Below are 15974 nucleotides of genomic sequence, written 5' to 3' on the forward strand. Positions count from 1 at the left end.
AGCTGTTGAGAAGAGATTTGACAATTTTGCACTGTGAATAAATCGTATTATTTGATTATAGCAATGTAGAAAAATCTAAGCTTATAAATAGAATTTAAAAGAAAGTGAGTTTTCTTTATCATTTCTTATTAACTATGATAATTATGCTTAGCTGAAAATATACGTGATTGACTCAAACTTGAAAAGGTTATTTATAAAATATGCTTGAATTTATATTTGCGTATTAGTGGTGTTTTGAAATTAAGATAACAAGAAATAAAATATGATTCCTTTTACTTAAAATATATAGTCATGACATTTTGCAAATCAATTATTCCAAATAAATATTAGACTTTGTAAATAGTTTTAACATGAAAACAAGAGAATAACTTATAGAATCAATTGTTAGTCTTCCTTAACTAACTACCCCTTATACTAAACTAAGCTGCTAATTTTACTAGGATTCATCTAAATCAATAAATAAATAAATAAATAATAAAAAAAAAGTTAGTCACATAATACAAATCAAATGAAAATGAAATAAGAAAGAGCAAATCAAATGGACCCAGCCCGTTTGGGGCTGTTGGATCCGTTGGTTGTTGGGCTTCGGCCCATTTTGGAATGACTGTGATTTTGCTGCTGTTGGGCTGGACACCGGAGAAAATTTCGTTGGGCTTTTAGCCCAACACCAAATGTGGAAGAAGAATGAGTCCCTCGGACTCGTATGTGATGTTCATGCAAAAGAATAGGAGAAAAAAAAAGAATTAGTATGTAATCGATGGATGAGGTTAAACATGCAAAAATGTGAACTCGGAACAAATATAAACTTACTGAACAAATTACTAAAGGGATTTAAGTAATAAAAGGCAAACACGCATAAGTCATGTATTCTTATATCTATGTCAAGTGTATGTACTGCATTAAGGAGAATGAAAAGAAGAATGGTAAAAACATGGAGATTATATATGAAACCAGAAAACCATCTTGCAGCGGAACTAATCCTATGAATTCAAGGACAAACAACTAAATTGGAATGAGTCTAAACCGAAGAAGGAACTCAGTTATCAAATTCAACAAACCTTAAGACTGAACGAACCTCACTGAATTCATTATAACAACAGAATATGAGGATGACCCAGATCAATGAACAGAATCATGGAAGCAGCATAATGTGCAAAGAAAAAAATTCAGAAGCATACGAGGAACAACCATATCTTGTCACAACACTCAGCAGAGTATTAGTATAGGTTCACGAATGTTGAAATTGAATCTAACATGTTTTTTTAGCCTTATAAATAAGATTCTGAGGTCATAACACTAAAACTGGACAAACAACCAACTTCACAGAGTCATTTTAGGGGGGGAGAACATACAAAGGTATGGTTCATCCATTAAATTAAATGGAATTTCATTTTTTAAATTATATAAAACATTTTGATCTAGGCAAGTTAAACAAACTCCCATGCAACTTAACATCAAGGTCTAACAATAGTGACATACAAGCAACACTTAAACCCTGTAAAGCAAAGTCCATCTTTGAAATGCCAGCTACATCAACCAGAGACCAGTTTTATACATACTTAGCCATGATTATATGTTGTCAGGTACCAGACGGCAACTCTAAATCATGTATAGATCAGGTAAACCAACAAACAAATTATTCAAATATAGGCATTTTTTTTACAACAGTTTTGATTTACACAAGATACCAAAGTTAGCATCATATTCATCAAAACACTCAGTCACATAATTAAATAGACTCCAAATGAACAGGACCTCATAAAGAACAAGAATAACCTATTTTCCATATATCTCCAAACTTATGAAACCTACAAGTCCAAGCATGATCATACACCTATCATATACAAGTTGAGTTGACTCACTAATATCACCAGAATTAATCAAACATGTGGCTAAACCTAGATAGTTCAAGTAGAGGGATTATAAATCGTACATAAGATACTATTGCAGGCTTACACAATAATCATGTTTAGACAGAAGAAGATCATACTCCAATTTCTTACCTATTAAGTTCTAGAATTACTTGAGTACCAACAAACAGTTTGAGAGAAGGTATAAAAGTTCATAATATGCTCTTCAGATTTCTATGTTTCAGTTAGGCAGCTATGGGGGGACAGGGTAAGATAGATTGGCTTAGTAAGCTGATAAAGTCAAAACATTGCATGGAGGACACAGAACAGATAGGAAAGCACCAAGTATATACATGCAGTGAAGCAAAGAAAGGCATACATGTGAACCAGTTACACCCAGATCAAGATACAAATAAAGTTACACCATATGCAGATGAGCAGATGCTCATTAAGAATGAATTCAGATGAAGCAAGGTGCAGGCAAGGATACAACATGAAACATTGAAAACTCAGATTCTTTAAACCAGAGACACTATATTGTATAAGCTAATTGAAGTTGAATTTAGATCCTTATTAATTCTATTCGGATCTAATGATGTCATTTGAATCCTATATCTATCATGCTGAAGAAACATATAAACCAAAACAAATTCAAACCAAAACCCAACAGAATCAGCATATAGCCTGACATAGAGACATTAATGACATCCTGTTTGTACAGCTCACACTGACCCATAATCATACTACTAAACTGGAAGTTAAGCCAAACTAAATAGGAAAAACATCCTTATATTTGCCTTCTGAACCGAGACTGGCCTGACTGGACAGGAATATTACATAATGCTACTGAGCTTAACTGAAAATACGCTAACTGAGACAACAATCATGAATGAATACCTAAACATTTACCAGGCCACCAGACTGCAATCAATTAAATAACAAAGAGTTGTACACATACTTAAACAAACTAAACTACATAGTTATATAAAAAAAAATGCTCAACCACATAAACAGGCCAAACAGAAAACAGACTTATCTAACAAATTAAATCAACTTAACCAAACTGGTATGCTCGAATCACGGAATAATAAACCCAAGTAACGCAGGACAAACAACGAATGCAAAATAGAATGAAGATAAGGAATGGAGAATTACCTCCTTCGGGTGTAGCGAAGTGAGACCAAGGTTTCGATCTAACCTCGAACACTTTAAATCTACTGCGAAATACTAAAAAAAAAAGATTTTTTACACCCTTCGAATCTAGACAGATGCTAAGGACAAAAAACAGAACAAAATGGTATGGGTCTTAGACTTTGATATCGAACAACACAGCTAAAAAAAAAAATTAATCTCGTCTATGGGATTTCTTGTGATTTCAGAGCTTTAATTTTCGGCCTCTTTTTGCGACTAAAAAAATACTCTCTTTTTTTTTTCGATTTTTTGAGATTCAGGAACTCGCTTTTTTTCTGTCTTTTTCTAATGGAACATCCCCCTTTCTTGATCCCACTCCCCCACTACTTATAGGTTTTTTTTTAGGTTTTTGTGTTGAAGAAGAAGAGAGGAGCGGGGGGGCAGACGAAGGGCAGGCGTGGGGGACAAAACTAAATGGGGGGTGACAGTGAGGGTAACGTGGTGTAGTGGGAAGTGGAGGTGGCAGAGGTAACGTGGTGTAGTGGAGGTGTCAGACGCGTGGGATGGAGAAAAACAGTGGGGTGTGTGTGTGCGGCGGCTAGGGTTTAGGGGTAAAGGGAAAGGGAGTGGCAGAGAAGGGGATGGGGAGACGGTGGTGTAGTGGAGGCGATGGTGTAGTGGAGGCGACGATGGGGAGGTGGAGGAGACGGCGGAGAGGAAGAGGAAAGAGGGGAAGGGAGACGGAGGTGAGAAGGAAAATGAGGGGAAACCCTTATTTTGAATAAAATGGGTCAGACCCGGTCCATTTGTGGACTGGGTCAATTTTAGACCGGGTATTAAAAGAATGGGCTAGCGAATTAAAACACGGACTGTTCTAAAAAATTGAGATCAAAATATGGGCTGGTAAAAAATATTTATGAGTTGACTGGACTTTGATTTTGAATCCGATAAATCAAAATACGGACTGAGTGCAATTAATAGTTTGGCTTCTAAATTTAAATAAAAGACCCATTTTAATTAACGATATACCGAGGGTGACAAAATATTGTTTAATACAAAATCTGTGATTATTAAGACTCGGGTAATAAAATTATATGGTGTTATAATAGTCATGCAATAATATGTTTTTGGAAAATCCACAGTAAAATAAAATACTATTATTTAATTATGCAAAAAATAAATATGATGTGCGTGCGTAAGCTGGTAAAATGCTGAAAAAATGATAATAATAATAATAATAATTAATAACTGCAATATAATAATGAAACACCGGCTTTGATAAAAGGCTAATAATTATAGTAAAATATAATATATATATTTTTTAATTTTCCATAAAACGTTAGAAACATAAATAGGTATTTTGGAAGAGAGGCGGGACAAAATTGGGTGTCAACACCCGCATTATGAGGTGGGTGCCTAATTCAGAATGAGCTGGTCGAGAAAAGGTAAAATAGCTTGCTTGGTTTGAGAATCTGACATAGGCAAAGTCTGACGAACCCATGAGATGGAATCATATGTGGCGGAGTTTGAGAAAATGACCGATTTTGAAGTACCATACGACTTAGTTTATCAAACCGTTGCTCCAGACGGGCAATGATCTCCAAATGTGTTTCTGGTTCATTAGAGGATGTGGGATTACTTGTGATCGGTAAACTAATAGATGGCTCAGATGAAGTGGTTGCATTGATCAAAATTTGCTACATTTTAGAACGAGTCTTTTTGGTTAACCAGGTGATTAGTGATGAGCTAGAGTCTAATTTATTAGCTTTAGACTGTGTGAAATATGGATACTCCGCCAATTCCCCTTTTAGCACAAGTCAACCTTCTTGTTTTGAAAATAAGTTTAAAGGAAAAAAGATAAAATAAGAAAGAAAAAGGAAACGAGTCAGTATACAGTAAGGACATATAATCACATTATTGCACATAATACATCGCGTTTTATAATGCAAGGGACCTCTTTATGCCAGAGGTAGGCCTAACGAATATTTGAAGGACAAACATGTCTTTATGCATCATTCCATAACTCCTCCTAAAAGTAATTTACAAGAATAATAAAAATTATTACACGCCAATCAATAATACATCTCAAAATTGACCTAAGATATCTAACACTTCATCTTCACTAATTATCTTTGGTTGTCTTCAACCTCCGGCATTAATTTGGATGCTCCACGGCAACCTGCAACAAAATGTCAACTTCCTCGAAATATTTATTTATAGAGCACTAGGTCCACATATTCCACATATTTGTCCTTCAAATAATGCACATAGATAGTGAATAGTGTCCCTTAGAGTCATAGACTCATTTGGACATTTGGTAAGGTTGACTAATGAACTTAATACACCAAGGGTATTAAGCCTCTTAGGTTTAAAATGATGCATGTCCTTACAAGGTTTTGGTTTTCGCTCTACCTAGGTAGACTAAGAGTGATTTTCCTATGACACAAGGCTCCCCCAAGCGGACAACTTGGGAATGGAAAGTCCATGGCCGTCGACTGCACCGCCGATCGACTAAATCCACAAGAATGATCCAACTAAAAGGATAATTTAGTAGTGCACGGGCGCAAACTGTGAAGCCGCTTTAAGTGTGAATATGTGTGAGTTTTCCAGGAGTGGAGGAAATATGAACGGAATGTCAATTTAAGGAAAGCAATAACATACATATTACATAGAAAATTTACATAAGGAATAAAATAAAAACATTCAAAAGCATATAAGGGAAAAGCGATAATAAAGGCAAAAAGAAAAGCAAACAAAATATCCGACAAATTAACTATTAACCTAAGTCTGTTATGGTTAGACCCTAAAGTCCCCAGCGGAGTCGCCAAGCTGTCACACCCCATTTTAACCCGGAAGTTAAATTTAGGGTACAACATATTGGTGATTTCTATTTGTTTATTTTAAGGAGTCGCCACCTAATTAATTTAACGGTGAATTAGGACACCTAAGTATTAACTAAGGGAAAGTTAAAACTAAACTTCAATTAATAGTCTGCTTAACCAGTGTGATTCTAGGTAAGGGCTCTATATTATCCTAAAGGGAAGGGGTTAGGCATCCTTTAGAATCCGTTAACTTACGATTATCCGGCCAAACTTAGGTTAATTAATTGAAGTTAAAGATGTAGCATTTAAATTTTAAGAAGTGGACTTGTAATGCTGCTAATGTTGCAAAAGAAAAATATGAACTGCTTAAAATAAGACTTATACATATTGCTAAGGCTTTAAATAAGAAGGTTATTAAAATAAGACTAATACTTTGTATAAAAGAAAATCTTAAAATACTATTTGAATAAAATTTATAATAGTTGCTAATAGTTTTAAAGGAAGTAGCATAATAAAAATGAAGTTTACAAAGTATGATAACTTACATATAAGTAGAAGAAGATGCAGATTTATGCAATGTTTTAATAAATATTTAAAAGACTAAGCAATGAGGTATTAATTGACTTTGAGTTTTAGAAGTGTGAAAAAAAATACAAAATAGCTAATAGATTTCCTTTATCCATTTTTATTATCTTTATCAACTATGCTTAATGAAGAATATGCGTGATTGACTCAAAAACTTGAAGAGTTATAAAAAATGTGTTTGAATTTATGTTTGCATATTAATGATGTTTTGAAATTTCTAGGATAGTAAGAATAAAATACGATTCTCTTAACTCGAAATATAAAATCATGTCATTTTGCAAATCAAAGAAATGAAACCAGAAAAGAAGAGAATAATCTTATGGGATTAATTGTTAATCTTCCTTAAACTAACTACCCATTACTAAAACTAAACCTACTGATTAATTATGATTTATCTAAACTAATAAAAACAAAACAAACAAAGAGTTAGTCACATAATACAAATTAAATGCACAAAATAAATAGAGGAGTAGATAATTTAAATGGGCTCAGCCCATTTTCGGACTGCTGCTGTGTGGGCTTTGGCCCAGAAAATTTTATGTCTTTCTATTTTCTTTGCTGCGAATGGGCTGGACACGGAGGAGATTTCGTTGGGCTCTTAGCCCAACACCGAATGTGGAAGAGGAACGAATCCCTCAGACTCATATGTGATGGTCCTTCTTCGGGTGCAGCGAAGTGGGTACGGGTCTTCGATTCACACTCGAAACACTTCAAATTTGATGTTGCGAGACTCGGATTTACGACAATCAACAGAACAGATAAAAATTGTTTGAGTATTTTTTGATCCGATATTCGAACTATCACAACGAACTGCGAATTTGATGTTTTTGAAAAAAAAAAAAGACTTTGGGGTGTTCAAACTTTAATTTCTAGAGGGAATTTCCTGAATCCCCCCAAAAGATCCCCTTTTCTTGACTTGGAAAACGATCATATATAGGGCGAATTTTGGGGTTTCTTGTGACGAAGAGAGAGAGAGGAGCGGGGAGACAGCGTGTAGTGGGTGACAGAGAGCGTGGGGGACAGAGGAGCGTGGTGGAAGTAACGTGGGAGAGAGAAAGTGGGGGGGGGGGGGGGAGCGGAGAAGATGAGAGGAAGGGAAAGAGAGGCGGAAAAAAAAAGAGGAAAAAATGAAGGGGAAACCTTTAGGGTTTCTCTTATCACGAAAAGGAATGGGCCGGACCCGGTCCCTTGTGGACTGGGTCAATTTCTTTTGGATCGGTATTAAAAAAAATGGGCTAGTGAATTAAAGCACGGACTGGTCCTAAAAATTGGGGTCAAAAATATGGGATGGTCCAAAAATATTTATGAGTTGATTGGACTTTGATTTGGGGTCCGATAAATCAAAAATACGGACTGAATGCAAGGAGCAGTTTGGCTTCTAATTTTAAATAAAAGGCTTATTTTAATCAAACATATACTGAGTGTGACAAATATTACAAAATATGTAATTATTAGGACTCGGGTAATAAAATTATATGATGTTGTAATAGCCGTGCAATAGTATTTTTTAAAAATAAACGTTATCATTTAACTGTGCGAAATAAATGCGATGCGTGGGTGTAAGCTGGTAAAATGCCGAAATGATAAGAATGTGAATTATAATAATAATAATAATAATAATAATAATAATAATAATAATAATAATAATAATAATAATAATAATAATAATAATAATAATAATAATAATGATGGCTAGTAACTGTAATAAAATAATGAAATGCCAGTATTGATAAGAGGCTAATAATTATAGTAAAAAATATAAATATATATTTTTTAATTTTCCAAAAATATTAGAAGCGTAAATAGGTATTTCGGAGGAGAGGCGGGACAAAATTGGGTGTCAACAATATCCCATCACTAATTTTGGGATTAATTTTGTACCATATTTGGTAGAAGGTACTTAGTGATGGGATATCCCACCTTATACTGTGCACCAAACGAGCTCAAATTGGCCACTTTGTGGTTTTGAGTTTTATAAATTTTAGACAATATATTGTTTTATGCGTTCCTATTGGGCCGAACCTACGTGTTGAATATTGGGCTGAATTCAACTATATGAACCAGAAAACCATCGGGTCATTTGCAATATTGTGCCTATTTTGTGCTGGTCTTTAATATTTGTCCTTTAAATGGGCTGGTCTTTAAATTTTAGCCGTCAAAATTGAAATTATGCGTCAAGGAGCATAAGTTACGCATCATAATATTCATAATTGTGCCAACACTCTTTAAAAACTTATGTCTCGCTATACATAAATTTGATTTTGAAGGTCAAAATTAAAGATCAGTCCATTTATGAAGGACAAACCGTGTAATTACTTCAAAACCGTCTTATTGGTTCTGGCATTCTTTCAGCTTCTTGTTCATCCGATACATGATAAAAATCTATAATCCTCGTATTTTCTCATCAAATGGTGGAAAAGTATCATAAATTATAAACTATAGATACATTTTAAAATTTCTGGTCCATATGTTGATGAAGCTGAAGAAATTTATCTTTAGTTGTACAAAGTACTTTATGAAACAGACAGAGGGTGTTTGACTATGCTTATAAGTTGATTAAATTGGTTTATAAATATTTTTCTGCTTATTTACTCGTTTAGTAAATACGTAAAGTATTTATAAGTTAAGTACTTATAAGCTGAAAGTCATAAGTTGATCACCTCCAACTCATATTTTTTCAGCTTATAAGCACTTTTTATTTGATCAAGATTTTTATTATTTTAGCCTTACTATTTTTATAAAATCTCAAATAACCCTTTTTTGAAACAAAACCACTAACTTTCTCTCATTTATATCAGGCGTTTCATCTTTTTCTTTGCAAAGATACTTTTATATTTAAGTATTTTAGTCATTTTATCAGAAGAACAATTTAGCATTTTTTTTACCGAAGTCTTCAACTATGAGATAGTCATAAGGGATGTGTCTGATGAACGTCAACAGGGGCGGATCTATTTGGGGGCCAGGGTGTTCACCCGAACATCCTCGGCAAAAAATTACAGTGTATATATATGATAAATTTTCTGTGTTTATGTGCATATATTAACTTTTAAACACCTTTGACAAAAAATTATAGTGTATATTTAGTTTTTTTTTTTCGAACACCCTGAATGAAAATCCTAGATCCGCCACTGAACGTCAAGTGGTTGATATTATCCCTCATGGACCAAAACTGTTTACTATTCTCTCTGTTCCAATTTATGTGACACCCTTTCTTTTTTAGTCTGTCCCAAAAAGAATGTCACATTTCTATAATTAAAAAAACTTAACTTTAAAATTCTATTTTCACCCTTAATGAAATGATTTATAGCCATAAAAATAGATAAGTTTTATTTTAGACCACAAATTACAAAAATCTTCATTTCTTTTTTAAACTTATGCCAAATCAAATAGTGCCACATAAATTGAAATGAAGAGAGTTTCACTTTTACCTAAACACGTAATTACTTCCTTGCAAAATTACTTTCAACACTTTCAATCAGCTAATCCAAACGGGCTCTTTTTCACTAAAAACAGAGGGAGTGGTATTTGTTATATAAAGAGGGAGAGTATTCTAAGCTTGATTTCTTCGGCTCTGTGGAAAAGTATCATAAATTATAAACTCAAGATTCATTTTAAAATTTAACAAATGCTTTGTTCTGGTGCATATATTGATGAAGCTGAAGAAATTTATCTTTAGTTATACAAAGTACTTTATGAAATAAACACAGAGTGTTTGCCTAAGCTTATAAATTGATTAAGGGCCTGTTTGGAAAGTCACCCAGGTAATTGGAATTGGGTGTAATTACACAGTTTGGCCTGTTTGTTTGACCAAATAATTACACAGTTAGGTGGAAATTTGGTGTAATTGACAGGGTGTAATTACACTCTCCAATTGTCAAGAGAGAGCTGAGAATTGGGTGTAATTACACCCTGTAATTACAGGGTTACTTTTTAGTTTGTTTATTTTTTTACTTTAATTTCTTTTTATTTTTAATTTATTTTTAATTTCTATTATTTTAGTTTTTTGATTTTTAATATTTTTTTATTTCTATAATTTTAATTTCTTTTTTATTTTTACTTTTGAATTATTTTTATTTTTTAAAATGTATTTTTATTTTTATATTATTTATTTTTCATTTTCTTTCTTCTCAATCCCAACCTTTACTTCTTGTGGTTCCATATAATTGCTCGTATTTTTTTTATTTTTTTATTTTATTCATTTAGCATAACCTTGTTATTATTCTAATATTTGAAACTACACCTCTTAATATTGGAAAGAATGAGTCATTAACAAACTTGACATACAACAAGTGACGTTATTAAAGTAGAATTTCATTGTGAATGAGGTTATAGACTTATATTTTTCCTTTCTTTTGAATTATTTACTTAAGTTACGATGAAACTTATTTATGTAATGTTAGAATTTGACATAAGAGTATTATGTTGAATTTTTTCTTCTGGATTTTGAATTTAGGTTATATTTTCAATTTTAAGTTATTTGCTTTCACATTGCATGTTGTTTATTTTTCACTTACATTGTTGGATTTTTTGTGTCAAACATTTGAATAATGTTATGGCATTATATTTATTAATATTATTTTTTTTATCAAACATCTAATCCATGACGTTCTCACAAAAAAAGTCTTCTTTTAAGTTTTATAATTAATTAAGATTAAATATTAATTTGAAATATATATATCAATTATTTTTGTTACAATATTAGTTACAAATATATGATTATTAATTAATATATTTTCAAGAAACAATGTGTTATTAAATAACTAATTTAATATCATTTATAAAGGCAATATTTTTTAAATATTAATTTTAAATTTTTTATAATTAAATTTTATTTGTAAATTAAACTGATTGTGTAATTACACTGATGCAACCAAACAACATACTTGTAATTACACTGTAATTACATCATGACAAACAAACAGGTCGTTGTAATTACACTATTGTGTAATTACTAGGCTGTGTAATTACTACCCTAGTAATTATACCAATTCCAATTACCAGGTGGCTTTCTTTCCAAACAGGCCCTAAATTGACTTATAATAAACACTTTTTGATTTATTTACGCATTTGGTAAATATGTAAAGTATTTATAAGCCGAAATTCATAAGTTGGTCACCTTCTACTTATATTTTTTCAGCTTGTAAGTACTTTTTATTTGATCAAGATTCTTATTTATTTTAGCCTGACTATTTTTATGAAATCTCAAAATGCCCTTTTTGAAACAAAACCACTTCTTTCTCTCATTTATATCATACGTTCATCTTTTTCTTTGCAAATATGCTTTTAAATTTAAGTATTTTAGTCATTCTATGAAAAAAACAACTTATCGGCGTTTTTACCAAATACAACAACTACGAGATAATTATAATGGATGTCTCTGATAGACTTCAAGTGGTTCACTAAAACTTATTCCACCCAAACACATCAACTATGACATAACCATAATGGATGTGGCAAATGGACGTCAAGTGGTTGATATTATCCCTTATTGACCAAAACTGTTTACTATTCTCTTTGTTTCAATTTATGTGACACTTTTTTTTATTTAATTTGTCCCAAAAAGAATGTCACATGTCTATAACTAAAAACAACTTAACTTTAAAATTCTCCTTTCACCCTTATTGAAATTATTTGTAGCCAAACAAATGTCAAAGTCTTCCTTTCTTTCTTTAAACTTGTGTCAAGTCGAATAGTGCCACATAAATTGAGATGGAGAAAGTATCAATTTTTAACACTTTTACCTAAACATGTAATTACTTTCAAACACTTTCAGTATGCAATTAGCTAATCCAAACCGTTTCTAAAAAGAAGATGGGTTCTCGCTAAAAACAGAGATAAATCAATGGCGGATTCAGGATTTTCACTTAGGAAATCTGAAAAAAATCAGCAAAAGCTAAATATAAAAAATAATGTTGTCCCTAGTAATCGAACCTAGGACACTAGAGCTAATTTTAAATATTTTGGACCGCTTGAGCTAACCTTTTGCATTTATTCAGAGTATTCAAACGTAAAATATGTATATAAATACAAAGAATCTAGCCTATATCCACCCTCTAAATCCACCCCTGAGTAATCTATATCTATATAAATATATAAAAGCAGGACATAAGCCCGCTGACGTGACGCAACTAAAACTCAGGAACCCTATTTATCTTTTCCCTCATTTTTTTTTTTTGATCTTTACCATCTGTTTTATAAATAAATAAATAAATAAATGTGCACTGTTCCCGTAAAAGGCCAACACATCGTTTCCGAAAAGAAGCAACGTTTCCGAAAAGATAAACGCACGCTAAATCTACTGTAGAACTTCAACAGCCACTTAAATTCAAACGTCTCTGTAAATAGTTTCAAACATCCTGTTATTTGACCCACAACATAATCTTCATCTTATCATCTTCTCTAACTGTCCATAAGTCCATTCATCTCATCCAGACATACTATTTCATTGCACTCACAAGATTTTCAGAAGAAAAAATCAAGTGTAGGATATACACAACCACGAAAAAAACAATATTGAAGGTATTGAAGAAACATACTGCTCACCTTCGCTGCCAATTTTTTTAATCTATATAAACAATACAATGCTATGTTCAGTTTTTTTTTTTTTTGGCAGGAATCTATGCACGTGGCAGGAATCTATGCACGTTATGACTAGAGAACATGGAATTTCTGTGTTATTCTTATTGTTTAAATCACTGGTATTCTCTTTATTTTCCTATTGTAATAGGATGCGGTCCGGCCCTTTTTTGGATCCCGCACATAGCGGGAGCTTAGCATACTGGGCTGTTTTTTTTTTTTTTTCCACTTAAATTGTATTCATTCTTATCATTTTCTTAATACAATTAACATTATCCTAACAATCCAATGAGTATGTTTTCAGTTACTAATCTATTCTTTAAACCTTATTCATTCTCTCTCATTTTTCATGCGTAGTTGACCTTCCAGATAGTGAAAGTGGAAGTTTTCCTTATCAAATTTTCAAACTGAAGGCCGAGATCACCTTGTGGTTTTGAGGATGAAGTACTTAAAAGGAGTTTTCCTGAATTTCGCGATGATTCAACGGCAGGAGTAGGATATTGTTCAACGACTGAAGAAACAAGGCAACTCTTGAGGTTCTTGACGTAATGTTATAATCTCAAAAAGTCCATAATACAACTCCAGCCTCTGTTTTTCTTTTTCTTTTTAATCTTTATGTAGAAAATAAAAATTAAGATGAAACTTATCTTTAAGATATTCGGCTCCCTGCTTTTTCCTGTTATTTATATATAGCGAAAAGGATTCAAAACACACTCAAACTATGGTCAAAGTTGCCATAACAAACCTGAACTTTGCGGGGGTCCGTCCTATGACCCCCTGTACTTATTTTTTGTGTATTTTGTACACTTTTATATGGTGACCTGTACAAGTGATTGTATCTACTCTCTTTGAGCGCGTAAGATTCCATATAAAAGTGTAAATAATACATAAAAAATAAGTCCGGGGGTCATAGGACCCCCGCAAAGTTCAGGTGTGTTATATCAACTTTGGCAAAATCTGGTCAGCAAATTACTGTTCATCTTCTTCATAGAGAATTGGACTGAAATTTGATCCTAATGCACTTCAAATCTCAACCAAACATCACCAAATTTTATATTCGAATTTCTCTCGACGTTCCGGTTCTTTTGATATATCACCCACTCAAAATGGAGCTCATTTGCGGCAACCCGAAAATTCGAGTTCGAAGCTTCAAGCTTTGTTCATGGCGGTCATGGAGTCATTCAGTTCTTCTTCACGTTCCAGACGTCTTCTAAGCTCGAGTTCAACTTCAAACAATCAGCAACCAAGAATTTTATTCATCAAATTCGGAATTTGAAAACCCAGATCTGAAAGCTTCAAGTCGAAACTCGACGTCCCTAATGGAGTTTTTGTTTACTGGTTCTACTATATGAATCCACTATGATTAATCATGTTTTCAATGTCGACAATGTCACAAATCCTATATAATATCGAAAAAGACCCGTTTGATTTGGTCGTTACAATGGAGTTTTTTTGGGTTTGAAATTTTGGAAAGTGGAGAAATGAAAAATACCCAATTGAAGAATAATTAAATCTTTTAAACTCAACACAAAGGAAAGCAAAAAAGCACAAATTCTTGAACAATCACAAACTCAACACAAAAGGCACAAAGCAAAAGACACGATAATTGAAAGAAAAATTAGCTCTAACGACTGGAAAAAAATTTGGTCACTATAAGTGCACTTATAACGACCGGATTCATCTCCCTTCATTAAGAAGTGGTCGCTAAATATCAAATTTCCTTTAGTGGAGCACGTGCATACACTCAAACTAGTTTGGGTGACTTTGTCCATTTGAAAGCGTAGATAATACACAAAAAATAAGTCCAGGGGGGGTCATAGGACCCCCGCAAAGTTTAGGTATGTTATGACAACTTTGGCCATGGTTAAAGTGTGTTTTGAACACTTTTCCCTTATATATATATGTATATATGTATGTATACATATACACTTTAATATTTAGTTGCTAATTTTTTTCACACCGACTCCGTCATCGCTCTGAGAAAAAATGAATTTATTTAATTTACAATAAGACCTTTCAATTGATAGTACGTGAATTTTGTTCGAGATAATCTAATTATTTTTTCATAGAGTAGTATTTTAGGTTTAAGTGATATCGGTCAATAATATAGTGGGTTGCATTTATGCTTCTATCTTTTGAAAATATTTAATTGAAACAAAAAACTTTTTACCTTTATAAAAATGTTTTAAGTTTATCCATTTAGATCCGAGGCCTAAAATACCTTTTTAAATAAACAAATGCTTAGAACCATGAAATTCACTTATATTTTACTCCCCCGTTCCATAATAAGTGGTATTTTTAGCTTATGCACGTCCTTTAAGAAATTGTTCATTCCTAGAAAATTATGAGTGTTTTACTAACTTATCCCTAATTAATGCCTAGAAAAAGAAAAGCTACTTAGTGATTCTTGATTATAAATAAGGATAAGTTTGGAAGAATAAGATCAATTTCTTTTTGAAATCCTAAAACACCACTTATTTTAAAGGAATTTTTACTCATTGTAACTTCTTTTAAGACCTAATTATTAATATTAACTACCCTTTTATTTAATTATATTTAGTAGCTAATTAACTTTTCTAAATTACAATTGGTAGCTATATAAAAAATACATACCCAAGCACATATATCTTTCTTTTTTCCCGATCACTATCAATTTCAGACTTTTCATTTATTAAAACCCTAAAAAATCTCTCTTCCCTTCTCTCAACCACCACACCATGGCCGCACCTCTCTCTCTTCTCTCTCTCCCTCTGTGTTCACCCCTCTCTTTCTCCGTCGCACCTCTCTCTTCTCCATCTCCCTCTGTGCTCACCCCTCTCTCTCTTCTCTCTCTTTTCACTCTATCCGATGAGGCGATGGCACAGATCTGACCGTGTGTGTTGTTGTTGGTGGTGGCAATGACACTGGTTTTGAGATAGTGGCGGAGAAGATGACGTGGAGGTGGAGAGATTAGAGTTTTATTAGTGGTGGAAAGATTAGGGGTTTTTGGGTGGTGGTGGTGTCTCAGATT

General features: G+C 32.8%; 1 long non-coding RNA gene across 1 annotated transcript; it reads left to right on the forward strand.

Moving 5' to 3' along the window:
- Window positions 1-12671: 12671 nt before the first annotated feature.
- LOC132642152 (uncharacterized) lies at window positions 12672-13619 on the forward strand. The gene is made up of 2 exons (XR_009583055.1): window positions 12672-12907; window positions 13002-13619. It is a non-coding gene; the product is annotated as an uncharacterized LOC132642152 (long non-coding RNA).
- Window positions 13620-15974: the final 2355 nt, after the last annotated feature.

The sequence above is a fragment of the Lycium barbarum genome, chromosome 5, assembly GCF_019175385.1.
Source record: "Lycium barbarum isolate Lr01 chromosome 5, ASM1917538v2, whole genome shotgun sequence".
NCBI classification, from domain to species: Eukaryota; Viridiplantae; Streptophyta; class Magnoliopsida; order Solanales; family Solanaceae; genus Lycium; species Lycium barbarum.